Source organism: Austrofundulus limnaeus, unplaced genomic scaffold (assembly GCF_001266775.1).
Source record: "Austrofundulus limnaeus strain Quisiro unplaced genomic scaffold, Austrofundulus_limnaeus-1.0 Scaffold32, whole genome shotgun sequence".
Lineage (NCBI taxonomy): Eukaryota > Metazoa > Chordata > Actinopteri > Cyprinodontiformes > Rivulidae > Austrofundulus > Austrofundulus limnaeus.
Genome location: NW_013952434.1, coordinates 1,652,705 through 1,668,306, shown reverse-complemented (window position 1 = coordinate 1,668,306; position 15,602 = coordinate 1,652,705).

The following is a 15,602-nucleotide window of genomic DNA, read 5'->3' as shown; positions in this document are numbered from 1 at the left end:
ATCTATCTATCTATCTATCTATCTATCTATCTATCTATCTATCTATCTATCTATCTATCTATCTATCTATCTATCTATCTATCTATCTATCTATCTAAAACTGAAACAGGTAGCCTAGTACATACAACACTTTTTCAACATAAACATTTTAATATAACATTGCCTTTAGAGAAATGTTTTTGATGAGTTTGTGCACCACAGGTCACTGTGGCACAGTGAGTAATCAATATGAATACTTTTGACACCTCTGGTAATCAGCACACCTGTAGTCACTCATTAAGCAGCCCTGTTTCGTTTAGGTTAAACTAAAAGTTAAAGTTTTCAGGCTTTGAGTCCAGAAAAAAAGGCACTTTTCATGACAATTTTATCTTTTCTACTATTTTTTTCAGGTGCTTTTGTTACCAGAGCATCCTTTGCACACAGTGCAATTTCTCCACTGGCAAGGACAGCACAAATATCAGTTTTTAAAATGTACTAGTTTGCACACAGCAACCCTGTGATGAATTTTTACACTGTTAAAATGTTCAATTTCCACTGCTGCTTGTGTTACAGCTCGTCTGCATTTCCCTTCAACCAGCGACAAATGATTGTTTTCACGATAATTTTTTGTTGCATTCTGTGAGAAAGTGATGTAAATTGTACTTTTTATATTTGTAAACATTACATTAGAATGTAATAAACTATCTTTAAAAGAAAATACATTGAAAATTTGGTTTGTAAAAAGGTAAAATAGACGAGAACTGATCAGAGATGTACGTTGCTGTAGTATTTAAGTCATTTTTTGAGATTTTTTAAATCAAAACTTTTGCTTTAATTTCATTACATTAAAAAGAAAAAAAATGATACTTTCACTTCTTTACTTTGAAATTTACACTACAGATTTCATATACCGAAACTCACGAAGAAAGCAGTTGTTTATGCACTTTAAAACATTGTTTTTATTCTTATTTTTTTCCAATTAATGTGAACAGTTTTATGATTTCAACTTAAGTACTTTTCTTATCTATGAAAATCATTTAAGGTATTTTTACTTTTACTTCGTTATTTTTACTTTATACACCAAAATGGTAATATCAAATAGTGTTGAAAAACATAAAATGACAATATTTTATTCATCCGTGGTTTCATGTGTTCTGCTGTGACACAGTATGAAGGGCATGACCAAACTCCATACAGTGCCCAGCTGGTGACATATGTGAAAAATCATGTCCAAAGCTCCATGGGAGCAATGCAAACAAAATAACAGAGGAAAAACAACAATTCCTCCTTTTTCTTACATTTCACTCCACCTCGTCTTCGTTAGCTATGACAGCATCTGCAGCCCCCTGAGCTGTTGCTTTAAGTTCAAACAAAAACACTAGTTTCAAAAAGCATCGCTCACATCAGATCTCACTTACCAGGCAAACAACTTCTTCAGCTCTTTCTCACACAGAATCAGATAAGTTCATTTATCAGACAGTAACTCTCTTTTTTATTTGGGATTTTTAAACCTTTTGAAACTGTTCAGGATGAACAAACTGAAAGAACTGGAACAATCGGAGGACCTTCGTTTAGCCTGAAGCTTTGTATTTGACAATGACTTTGTGAGTTAAACAAGCAGTCSCTCTTACTTCTTTGCATACGAGTGTGTCCGTTTGTGTGTGTGCCAATGCGAACATCTTGCTAGGGCCTGGAGTCGGAAGGTCTCTTCCCATGCAGGCAGCCAGGAAAGAGGAGGTGATTGATGGCTAATGAGGGTCGAGCGAGGAGCCAAACACACAACATTCTGCCTACTCTGGCTTTACCACATGATGGATGGCCTGCTGAGAAACACCGCACACACACACAGACACACACACACATACAGAGTGTCTGACTGAAAGGGTCCGTGTGAGACATTAATACTGATATTAAGCCAAATCACATCTTGAGGAAGCTTTACTACAACACACAGTGGGACATCAGAGTCCATCAGTCACCTTGAACCCCACCGTCTTCCTAATATCCCCCCATCTACACCTATAGACGCCACATGAAGTCTCGATTAAACCTTGCAACATATGGAAGGGTGGCAAACTGTGCTTTACCTTCCAGGTTAATGTGATCAAGGATAAACTGGATTTTCTGAAGTTTAATAACCTTGAGTAGAATGTTTGGGCACCTGATGTGAGACAAACTGGTTTATGGTAAAAATCTCAATGCCTTAAATAGATTTTTATTAAAATACCCAATTATCAATATATAAATTATTCAGTTAGCAGCTGTGACCTTGTTGGAAAATAACATTTTTATTCAATTTTAGTGAATCTGTTAGAAAATATTGACATAACTTTTTACAATAAATAGATTAAATGTATATTTTCCCCCAATGAAACATCATCACTTACTACTTTATCAAACTCACTGACCTCACATCAATTATTATGCCGTAACTATTTAAATCGTGTCTATCACCAGGAACAATAAAGGTTAAACTCATGCTTCAGTAAATAAATAAAAAATGGTAGCGTGACCATTTGCACGTATGCATCTGTGCACGCCACCTCAGGAGGAAGCAGAAGCTCCCCGACAAAATTTATATTTTGTCCCCGACCATCTTTTACATCACCTGGTCCTACTTCCATCAACTCATCTCTGATCCTCTGTCTCCCCCCCCACTTACCCATCACCCTCTCCGCCCGGCCTTCCCCAGCTGTTACACACCTGGCTATCAGCCTCGGCGAGAGAGAGAGAGAGAGAGAGAGAGAGAGAGAGAGAGTGAGAGAGCGTGCCAGCCAGAGAGAGAGACAGAGAGAGGGAGAGAGAGAGAGAGAGAGAGAGAGAGAGAGAGAGAGAGAGAGAGAGAGAGAGAGAGAGAGCACATGCCATCCATCTCTTTGAGGGAGCACATGTGGAGCGTAGGTGTGGAGGTTCATGGAGCTTCAACAAAAAAGAAAAAAGATATTTGTGTCATGGGTTGTGGATGAAACTAAAAAAAAGCATTAGCTTGGGGCTAATTGCTGATAAACCTGAAATCTAAGAGACGGCCGAGACTTTTTAAATAAACTATGAACAGAAACTTGTATATGCTGTTATTGACACAGTGATATAATTTATAGGACAGCATAAAAGTCATTTTAGGACTTTAGTACTTTTTCTACAGAGATCTGTTGTATCATGAGCAGAATGTGTTTTGGCATTGTTCAGSTGAAATGAGCAAGACATTGCCTAAAGAACAGCATATAGGTTTTATGCAGCAATAATGTTAGCATCACAAATGTGAAAGATGTACATGTGGCCAAACACCAATCCTATAACCAGTGGGCAGCACTAATCTAAAAATTACTTCCACYAGCCCTAAAACACTAACTCAAATATTTAGGTCCCCTAATTCCATCCATCCATCCATTTTCTGTACAGGCTTCTTTCTTTTCAGGGTTGCTTGGGTCACTGATGCCCATATCCAGCAGTCACAGTGCAAGGGGCGGGGTACACCCTGAACATTTCGCAAGTCCATCACAGGGCTACACATACTGTAGAGACAAACGAGACAAACAACCATTCACTCTCTCACTCACACCTAGGGACAATTTAGAGTTATCAGTTAACCTAACAGTCATGTTTTTGGTCTGTGGGAGGAACCCCAGACTGGGGTTTGAACTGGTGACCTTCTTGCTGAGAGGCATCAGCTCTACCAACTGAGCCACCGTGGTCCCCTAATTCTAAAACACCAATGCGCTGAAAGTTTTAGCAAAAGCTAATTCTAAAGCACTAAAATAACCCAGTCAACCTATGAACATTCTTCAACAGACAACATGAGTCACATATTGCTCTCTTAAAGCTTATCATTGACATTCCACAGCCTTATTTGGTTCATATATTGTCAATATGTCACCTGGTGGATAAATGACACACATATGAACAAAATGTGTGACAGCTTTCACCATCAGTTGTTAACATTAACGCTGATCAATAACATTTATAGACCTCAGTTAGTGCTTCTAGATTTTGCCTGTAAATTCAGCAAATGCTAATCCACTAATACATTTTAAAATTAGCAATACCCMCAAAGCACTAATCAGGAAATTAGTTCCCCTATTAGTGTTTTAGTGCTTTAGGGAAACTGTGCCCACCACTGCGTATAAGACAGGCTCCTCTCTGGTTTAACTGCAAGCTAAGGTCCAGTTTACAAGAATATCAGTGAATCCACACAGGTTCTCAATRATCTATATTAATGTGTGTGTTTAATAAATGCTATAACAGAACTGCAATCACATTATGACTAAAAGCAAAATATACTGCATGTGGGCAAACATTTGTTTTTATTCTAAATGTCACAGTTCGCTGCTTTGCAATGCAGATTGACAGAGATATTTTAGTGACACACATGTGGCTTCCTTTTCTCCGCCACGGCACACAGGTTTGATTGGTGTGAGTGTGAAAGAAGATGGRAAAAGATTGTGGGGTTTGCTGTCAGGGGACCAGGCGAGGTTACAGCATTGTTCGGCATCTGCATAAACGGCTGCAGAACAGAAATGGCAGCTCCCTAATGGATTTAAACTCAGTCACAAGCAGAATATTAATAAAGAAACTGCACACAGAAAGAAAGGATGATAGAAAAGATGCATCAGTAAAACTTTTACACACGGCAATGAGGATATACATAAATATGTTAAAGGGAGGTGTGTTGAGTGTCTGATTTGACCCCTATATCATTAATTAACTAGTGGAACTGGTTTCTTCCAACACTCTGATTATGTTGCTTAAATTGTTGTGGAAATTATCCTTGCCAAGTCCTATACTCCTGTCCACTCACACAGTTCTCTAATGGTTTGATCCCTATTTAGGATCTCATCAGCACCCCGCCTCAGCTACGCTCCAAACAATAATACCTGGGCAGAGATATCAGATTAGATCACATTGTAATCTGGTTTCTCTTCATCTCTTTTACAAAGAGATGGAATTCCATCAGAACAAGGCTATATCAGGTCAATGTATTTTCATTCATATTTAGGTTTCCTCTTTTCTTGCCTCAGATCCTTCTCAGCTGTTCTTCTCTCTGCAACATCTTGTGCGTATCATTTCTTCAGCTGTTTTCTTTCCTACGATCTCTCATCTTGCTTTTATCGGTGCAGCGTTTACTGCTCCAATATGTCGGCCTGATGTGTCCTCCATCAATTTGCTCTGCAGCAAATGTTGGACCAAGCTGTTCTCTGCTGTAATATTGGGCACTCTGTGTGAGGCAGAACCACCGGTGATGGCTGACGCGATGCATTTGGTCTATTTAATTAAAGAGATGCTAACAGACGGCTGATCTGTCTTGTCCAGGTCAAGATTTTTGTTTACAAATGAAATAGCAGCAGCTAGCTGTAGCACTGCTGCTGCAGGGTTTTTGTAGCAAAAACATGAGTAGCAGGAAGATGATTACAGTAGCAAAAACCTGAACATTAAAAATTACATTATTAAATGAGAAGCACTTTTATGTATACTTCTAAAACAGCTTCAAATCATCCATTCTCTTTAAGAAATAAATGACTTTTTAACATAATTTTTGTTCAAGGAAATCAGGAAATTTTCAAGCTGTGACCAAACAAACTAATCAGGTTTAAACTGAAATTGAAATATCTCTAATTAAGCGCTTTACTACTGATGCAGGTGTCAACATAAGAGCCTCAAGCTCCCTATATTAATAAGCCCTCGTATATTTTAACATGCTATGCTTCTGCACRTAAAGCTTTCAAGTAATCAAAACGCTCGGCTTGTGGCTAATGGGGAGTTAAATTAAAAGAAGCAGGTTAAATGTAAAATAACGCTGAAGCAGCTTGTGAACCTCACTTTGCATATATATATAAAGATGCAGCACTTAGGAAGGAAGCTAACACCATACACACGGTCGCACATGTTAACTGACATATGTTTGGATGTGTAACTTCCTTGTCAGTAGCAAAGTTTCCATTAACAGCGTGAGTCAAATGTCAGCGTGTAAGGCAGGGGAACTGGAAACTTATAAACTAGAAAAAATAAAAAGAAATTCATCCCTAATGGTCTCGTTTCAGACTTTGTGACATTTATGTGCAGCTCAGAGGTGGAGACTGGTGTATTTCAATGTGTTGTGCACGAGTTCTGCCATGACCGCTGGGAGACACRTACAGTAAAAACACATTAAGCATTTCACTTATGAACTCACTGGAGGGCTGCAGTGTTTCCTAATGCTCTCGTTTTTATCGCACGCGTCGGTGTCTGGGAAAGTGTGTGCGTATAAAATATTAGTGAGAAGGTGCAGCAGCACAAATAACTTCCTCTTTTGTGTGCATGTGTGTGTGTGCTTGCCTGCCTGCATGCTTAGTGCTCCAAAGCCATATGGTATCTGGTCAGTGCAGTGAGATTTAGGAGGCACCTGGCCAGCAGCTTGCTCACCTGGCTCTGCAAACCCCTGCCAGCAACCACACCTGGCCAGGCTGGCAACACGGGGGAAAGGTAATGAACTGCAGAGCACATTGAAAAATGTTTTGGAAATAATACTGTGTGGCTGTGTTAGACGTCCAAAGAATTTGAATCATAAAAACTGTGCACGCAGCTGAAGGTGTCRCCCGTCGCCTTTACTGCCAGAGTTTTAAACTAAGATCATGTTGTGTTTGTTAGAGGATGGAGCTTAGCCTTTGAAGGGATCCACGATTAGTTGTAACATTAGACTTTATTTGATAAACATTTATTTTAACTGTAAAATAAAGACAGTAAAAATACTGTAGGCTGTTTAGTTTTTTCAATTTTTAAAAATATATTTTAACACAGACGGGGCCATTTTATTTACACACAAAGCATTTTGGGTAAATGATGATGGGGATAGGTCCTCGGTGTGAGCGAGCTATATCCACGCTGAAGGTTAATCTTGGACAATATCTGATGATTGGCTCTTTTAAATGAAACCAGAGAGCGTTGACAGAGAGGAGAAGGTCGAAACGACTCAGTCTACAACTGAAAATATGGATGGAGGACAACAGAGCTGCTTCATGGAAGAAGAACCTCAGCTTAGCCTGTTAGCCTTTGCGCTAGCGCCGACGCTATATTGCCTCCATCCACATTTTCAGTTGCAGTCTGAGTCATTTTTGCGTTCCCTTCTCTGTCATGTGGATGGAGGACCTCAGTGACGAGAAGAGAATGTGTAGCGCTGAGCTAATACATTTAAATGGTGATAGCATCAGGGCTAAYGCTAAAGCTAACAGGCTAAGCTGAGGTTCTTCTTCCATGAAGCAGCTCTGTTGTCCTCCATCCATATTTTTAGTTCCAGGCTGTCATTTCTACCTTCTCCTCTCTGTCAACGCTCTCTGGTTTCATTTAAAAGAGCCAATTGTCAGATATTGTCCAAGATTAACATTCAGGGTGGATATAGCTCGCTAGCATCCTCGCAGGGAGGACCTATCCACGTCATCGTTTACCCAGAATGCTTTGTGTGTGAATAAAATGGCCCCATCCGTGTAATATATTTTCAAACTTTTAGTTTAAAATTCATAAAAACTAAACAGCCTACAGTTTTTTTACAGTCTTTATTTTACAGTTAAATATGTGTTTATCAAATAAAGCCTAATGTTACAACTAATCATGGATCCCTTTAAAAGAACATTGAACAATTTTGTGCCTCTCAGCTACATCAAATTTTAGCTCAGCATCTCTGAAACTGACTGACTTATGACCATTGTTTGGGGTTTTTAAAGGTCTCTTAGCTGTGGCGGCCATCTTGTTAATTTCAAATAATTAGATGTAGAGGTGTGCCACTTTCATAAAAAAATTTGCTAACAGGCTGATACATGAACCTATACCAGGCTTGTTCAGCTAGTGTTCCACAGGCAACATCCTGCTTGTGGGTGATTTTTGTTCGTCTCGCCAACGAGGCCACCCCCCCCCCCCCCCMCAAAAAACAGCAAAAAAAAMCAAAAAACATAAAAGCTGATTTTAAATGGATTGTATATTTTACGCTTATGATTCAATGCAACAAAATAAACAAATTGAAAAGGTAAATCACAATACTATACTATACGTTAGTAAACAATACTTATTCTTTTACACAATTCAGTGGCTTTGAGTAATGCTGGCCCATACTGTTCAGCAGCAGGCGATAATAAAAGTTCAGTTGTGATATTTCAGATTCTCACCCTCCCTTATAAAGTTTCCTCCTCTTGCATCTGCTCCTACAGTTTGTTACCAGACTGGGCCACCCATCAGTTTAACATATGATGGCTCTTTCTTCCTGCAGGTTGTCCTCTGCTATCAATTACACATTCCTGTCCCCCAGACGAAAGACGCTCTCTGTCCTGTTGTTACACACTCACACACAAACAAACTCATGGGCACACACTCACGGCGGACACAGAGGGACAGACACCTGCAGATTGTTTGTCACCTCGTCTGTTGACATCTGCGACAGTGTGGCATTGTGGGAAGAGAAGGCCATCTGGTGTCAGCAGGGCTGGAATAGAAGGGGGCCAGCGAGCGTGATGCGTCACGCTGCTCTTTTCTGTGGGTCTGAGGTGTGCAAGGTGGTGTGTTGTTAAAATGTTATTGTTCAGTTTTTTCTCTTATGGGGGTTCAAATACTGAGATCAGACAAATCTAGAAGGCTTGCATCAAACTAATACAAATAGGACTGCCACACTTTAAAAACTGAGACAATGTTAATCAGTAAATTCAATAAACAAAATAATTACACAAAATTAGGCATAAATAACCATTTTTTTCAAATAAATTTGAATTCTTTCCCCATTATCTTGGGAGCATTTACCCTTTCTCACAGCGAGACAGCGCATGAATGCTTAACATGATAATGTATGCAAAGTTTCTTCAATTATCTTGGCAAGGTTAAAGGGGTTGTTCYACAGCAGGTCCTTGTCATTCTGAGCACAAACACACCAAACTTTTGTCTTGAAATACAACTTCTAAATATTATAAATCTAAACCAGATACTGCAGATCTTTTGAAATGGGTTTCTTTAGCAGAAATTTTATGTATAAAGAATATCTTACCTGTTGTAGATGGCTGTGGAATGGCCTCGGCTCAAATAAATAAAGTTTAATTTTAACTTTTAGTCTGYCAATTTGGTCAGAATTAAACTGAGGCTCTTTAAAAAGCTATCTACAATGGGTAAGATGTTTATATCTCTTCAACACATCGCACATTTTTTTCTCTTTACTCCACTTTATTTAGGCTTGGAAATAATGGTGCATTGTCACTTAAAATTAAAAATCCATGCACAGTTCTGTGTGAGCAGAGAGCCACTGTGCATGTCTGTTATGTGGGGGAGAAATTTGTGTAGTATGACACCAAGCGTGCTTAAAATGGAGAAAATGTTGATGAGAAGGCTGGAGACAAAAAAAAAAGCTTAGGAGCCAAACATTACATTACCATGGCTGCTTAAAATCATTCATTGTCTTAAAAAAATACATGAAATTGTTGTGTGAAGATAATTAATCTGCTCAAATTTAAAAAAAAAAGGTTATGGAAGCAGCTGTTAGTTTGGGGTAAATATAGAAGAAAAGAAACCTTAAAATTTTAATTACACAATCTCATGGAATATTATCACATGTCAAACTCAGAMCAAATTYTAGCTCAATATCTGTAAAGCTAATTAAATTAGTCCCTTTTTTATGTTTCCTCTGKTCAYCTGGATGTGGAAGTCAATGAGGTRTAYTGGCTAGAGGCGCTGTCACGTGAYTTTTCATGGTGGGAGAGGGCGGCCATATTGTTCTGAACAAGGACAATTCAACAGACGGTACAGTTAGCTGGTAAAGCTAAACGTWGTAACTATAACATATTAAATGTATATCAATACATCAGTGAAACTACCATTATGTTGATTTGATTAAAATGCCTCTCAGTACATATTATCATATCAGGGAAAGAGATGTTGCCATGTCTGCAATGAATGATGTTTCTAGGCAGAAGCTAACCAGTGARAAACTAATATTTACATGTAATTCAATGCAGAAATCTAGCCTTGATAAATTGTTTACATTGACAGCTCGCCTCTTTCAATATGGCGTCACACTTGTGACTGGCGGTCAATCTTTTGAAGCGTGTGTAACGCCTCAATAAACATACCTCATTGGTGGAAGCCATAATGAATCAGGCTGTCTCTAAAACTTCATTGGTTCAATGGTATATTTAATGATTACTTTCTGCAAGTTTTATTCAAACTTGGTGGTTCAGTCATATAAACCCACACAAGAAAAAAACATAATTAGTTTTTCAGTAGCAGGCAATAAAATATAAAATATATGTTTTTTATCTGGACAAAAAGACAAAGAGTGACGGCAGCTTTGAAAAGAATGACATCACAAAAAGGAAGGAGAGGGGGGAAAGTCTGACTGAGATAACAGAGACATTAACCCAGATATTCCTGAAGGACGTCCACGTGTGCAGGACGTTCATCTGGCTGGGTTGTAGGTCTGCTCATCCAGCCGGCCTGCACTCTGCAGACAGATGTTCTCGCAGCGCCACGGGCAGTGTGTGTTCTCGGAAAAACCCAGACCAGATGCTGCTACCTGGTGTCCCACCCGCCTGCCGCTCGGCTGCGGCGGACATGCTCCAGTGGCCATCGCATGACCTCAAAACGGGGGTTCGACGATGTGGGCCGTCAGTCACGGATGACAGAGCGGAGCAGATCTAAAAACGAAAACATCCCTCTGTGGTTCAAATCCACATGTTTGTAACTGCTTATCTGCAGTTCAAGTTCCTAACTGGTTTAAGAAGGCATAATATAAAGGACTCTGTTTCAAGTAGCATATATTATAACATGTCTTTCAGCTTAATTTATCCTCCAGTTTTCAAATAAATAAATCACCACTTTCTTACAAACAAAAAAGAGATTTCTCTCTAAGGTCTCTGGTTTTGTTTCTTTTCTTTTTTTCCCAAGCCCCCCCCCCAAAAAAAACTTTCCAAGAGTTTCAAAGACACCTAAGATTAAAGATGTTCGTTTGATGTTGCAGCAGTGTTTTGTCAGATTTCTTTGCAGTAAATGCAGCCTGGTTATTTATTTTTTTCTTCTTCTTGTCTTTTCTTTACAATGAAGTTGGTGGTGACCCAGAACTGCCAGAAGGMGAGGGAGCTGGCCTGACGACCGGGCTCTCGTCTCAGAACTCCCCTAATGAGGAATATTTCTGTAATGGAATCACTTCCTTGAAACCACAAAGGACAGAGAGTTTATACTCAGACTCTTTTTTTTTCTTTTTTTTTTTTTTGATGTGATAAAAGAAAATAAGACTTAGGAGGAAGCTAGGTTGTTACATCTGGGTGGTTTTGTTTTGCAGCAGCATTTCAAAGCTTGAAGTCAGCCTTGTCTTGATCATTTTTTTTTCTTCGTAATTTCTTTTGAGGAAACTTTTGTTGCATTGTGATGAATCTGATACAGAGATTGTGCAGGTATTGTCTCACACTCACACATCTGGTGCTTTTTGTTATCTTATTTTTAATTAATATGCAACAATGAGTGCAAAGAAAGTCTCCCCTCCCCCACTTTTTTTTCTTTTAACCAGTGAATCTTTGTTTGTTAGATTTATTAGCCGAACGTGTCTCAGAACGCTTTGATCTGAGGTGTAGATTTCAGGTCAGCCTTGACTCCAAAAACAGCTCATTGTTCTTGCTTTTATTAGCTGCTCTATCTCTTAGATTCATCAGGCGTATCACAGAGGGCTGTTTATCAGTGCATCTCACTCCCATCTGCTTTCAGAGCCTGCAGAGAATCACACTGCCCCCTAGTGGTCACTGTCTTTAAGAACATAACAGAATCAGCTGTTAATCAGGCTGGTGCTCTGCCAGTGGCTCCATACAAAGACCTGTCATGGGCAGCAGTTTCTCCTATGAATGGCAGGTTGTTTTTTCAAGTCATAAAACTTCAGCTATCAATATGGCTCATTTTAATAGAGTCGCTGCTGCTGACCTGAAAGGAGAAGAACGGGGGAAATCCATGTGAGCTGGTGTCAAATCAATCCTCTGAGGTGAAGACCACAATCACAGATGTCTGAAAATGACTGAATGTTCAACACAATGTGGCTGGAATCGGTTGGAAATACTGTTTAAGCACAAACCTGTCTAGTGTAACGGTGTGGCCTCAAATGAACAATTGTGCTTAAAGTTTCCTAAAATGTGAAAAAGGTCCAGTGGTGGACTTTTAAACTGTGCATTTTTAATCCAAATGTCCATAAAGATACTGAAAAGAAATCCAACATAATAAAGCCTCAACAACAAATACTGAGATTAAATTAAAACAACACACAAAAGCACAAAAACCTCCAATGAAAAGTCTATTTGGCTTTCAGATTATTCGGCTGTGAATTCAAAAGGACACACAAGTAAACATCTAACAAACCACACAAGGCCCTTAACAAAGACAGACCATAACAAACCCAAGGTGCCATCTCCTCAATACATCATCCTGAGTGAATTTGCCAAGCTCACTCTCTTTACCTCCGAGCATGGTAAATGAGAATTTATGCAGCAACCACTTCATCATAYTTTACTTTTCCTCCCCACCCCGTAAGGTAACAACGGCACCCGAGACAGATCTTTCCACCAAAGGCAATATCCCCTCACAGTAATTATATCAGAGCGAGAGAATGGCTCATTAACATATGTTAGGCATGTCAGGAATTTACAAGAGCCTTTTGTAGATGCCTTTCCCCCCCCACCCATATGTTGTCTCCTCTGAGGATGCAACCTTCTTATTTCCATATACGTCAATCATGCTGCATGTGGCWTTAAGAAACATTCTGTAAAAAGAAGGTGGTGGAAGCAACATAACGATAATTCTATTGCAATGTGTTGTCAAAGCAAAGTCGTTTCAGAGGTTGTGTCTTGTTGTCTGCAAACTGTACGCTCCGGTGCACGAAGCTCARCTCTAGACACCAGCCAGCCTAACAGCCCAGTCCTGAGGCTGCTGAGCTGGTGCTGCCGCTCCAGAGCTGCAGGACCAAACATCTGTTCCCTGAGAGAGGAGCCACAACGTTGGCCTTTTCACCCACTGGTGTGGTGCCAGTGGAATAAAATGACCTATTTATCCCCAATGCTCACAAACTCGCCCCCAACCAAAACTGCTACAGTGCAGTTAGGTTCAGCTGCTGAAATTTCACTTCACATACATATATGAGAAGGATTAGAGTAAGTAATTTTTGGAAAGCTCATCTGCAAATCACTTATAACTACTAGTCTGTGTTTATTCTTCATTGGTTTTTCTAGCRTTTCTGTATTTCCACCTACCTCTGTGTTTCCAATCAGTCCCTTGTTTAGTCGCCATCTTGTCTTCACTTCGCTGTCAGTGTGTCCTCGTGTTCTTGTTTCCTGAGAAATTATTTTGTGAGTATGTTTGAGCTGCCTCGCCAGCCTTTTTCTTTAATAAATACCTTTTGTTTGAAGCTCTGGATTTTTGCCTGTCCCCTGGGTCGATCTCTCCTGCAAACCTCACACAACATGAATTCTAGAGTTACAGAAGAAAACTTATAGACAATTTACAACTGTATGAAGACTTTTAATTMTAGAAGAACAGGCTGGTTGATGCCAGGGTCTGTCTTGGACCGTTTGTCAAGTGAGGTAAAAATGTAACAAACATCCATTTTTGCCTAAGCTGATTTCTCGAGAGACACCTCGCTGCAGCAAACAGTAAGGGGCGGGGTCGGGTCYRATGTGTCAGACACATACTAWATTTGGAAGTARCATKAAATGACCTCATATTAACCCCACAAATTTAAAACCTCAGGTTAACCCTTAAYSWTTCATTTCTATCCATCCCACTGACCTCAAASTCTAAAAGATAGCCCCAGAGGTTTAATGTCTCAGGTTAACCTGGTATAGGAAATGGTGCCCCCTTCATTTCCGGAGTGCAATGACGCTACATCCAAATATGGTATGGTAACTTCCAAATATGGAATGGGTCTGACACATCGGACCCGACCCYGCCCCTTACTGTTCGCTACAGCGAGGTGTACTTGGATATCTCTCCAAACTTAATGTGAAATTCTTCCTTTTAACGAGACAAAAAGTAGAGTCAGTATTAACAAAAGAGGACAATAATTGCTGAGGTTATGACTTATTTTGTTTGAAAACAATTTTTTCCAAAATTCAACAAACGCACAAATCTATTTTGTTTGGTCGTCAGTAAAATGGCATGCAAGAACTTTAAAATGCTAAGAATATATTGGCTGCGTTTGACACAAGTCACTCAATCTAAGTTMGCCTCTAAATCCTACAGAAATATCTGGCAACTAGAAGAAAACTTTAGAGCAGAAGTGGCCAAACTTTTTTTCTGAGAGGGCCAAAATGGAAATCTGAGTGCTGCGGTTAAAAAGCAATAATATAATACAGGACATGCAAATCCTTTTTATGTAAAGTCTTTTTTGTTTCTTATGGTTAGGCAAGCAGCCAGCCAGCAGGTGGACCATATATATTTTTTATTATTAGCCCATGCATTTGGAGAAAATTTGACATATGCTCGGTCAGCAAAGGCTCATGGGACATTTAATAAACKGATAAAATATGAGTATCTGTGGTYWTGTAAAGTGTGCWAATCTACACGTGTGTTTAAATATAATCTCTAAATCAAATGAATTGGAAGTCCAGTTTTGGCCTGCAGGCCCCCTTTGGGCATCTTTGCTGTTAAGGTGGGTGGGGTTGGGGTGTCCTATTTTATAAGAAAAAAATCCATTTGCAGTGATGAAGATGAGACTTAATAACAGCATATAAGAAGTTTGTGAACAAATAAGAGGTAGATAGAGGAAAGTCACTTTATCCAGTCTTTTGCCCCAGTAAATGTCATTTCAGAGACTGAAGACACGTCCATTTCCATCACCATCATCTCCCTCTATCCATCTCTCGCTTTCTTTCACATTCATTGTCATTGCCTTTTCCCTTTAAGTGCACTTTCGCCCACACCACTTGGAAATTGATTGAAACAAAATGTCACAATTATGCCCTGTAGCTCGCTGTTTCAATTATTCATCAATTAGGGGCTAGGCTTTTTTCCCCCCCTTTCCTCTGAGCTGATTTTTCATTCAGTTTGCTCGAGATGTATGGCTCCCCTGCTGTTAACCAGTCCAAAGTCATTAGTTTCTGGGTTTGCAATTAAACCTGATGCATTATGTATGAGACTCCGACTCAGCAGACACGCAGCAGCGGCGGCGGCCGTGGCAGCTATTGAACAAGCTGGTATRAGCTCTGGAGGCGTGGATGAGAAATTAATTTGCTTGCAATGAAGTTCTCTTCATCCCTCCCTCTCCTTATTTTTCTCTTGTCTGGCAGGTTGRAACAGATGCCACTAAAAAACAGGATGGGGACAGAGATGAGACGTCTACAGAGACAAGAGAAGGGGATCTCCCAAGACTGACACTAGAAAACTGTTTTAGAATTATCTGAACTGTTGAATTTTATCCATAAATGTTTGTCTTTGGAGAGAGTTTGTCTTCAGAAAATAAGGTGACATTTTCTACAGGTGTAGGAGTCTTATGCATACTTGCACAAGCTAACAAAATACTGATTCACATGCAATCATCTGTGAATAAAATATGTACTTTTTCAAACCCATCCGTATTTATGATCATATTTCCTGTTTTTTTTTTTTTTTTTTTTTTTTGTGTGAGTTTTAAGAAGACAACAGTTGGAACCAAA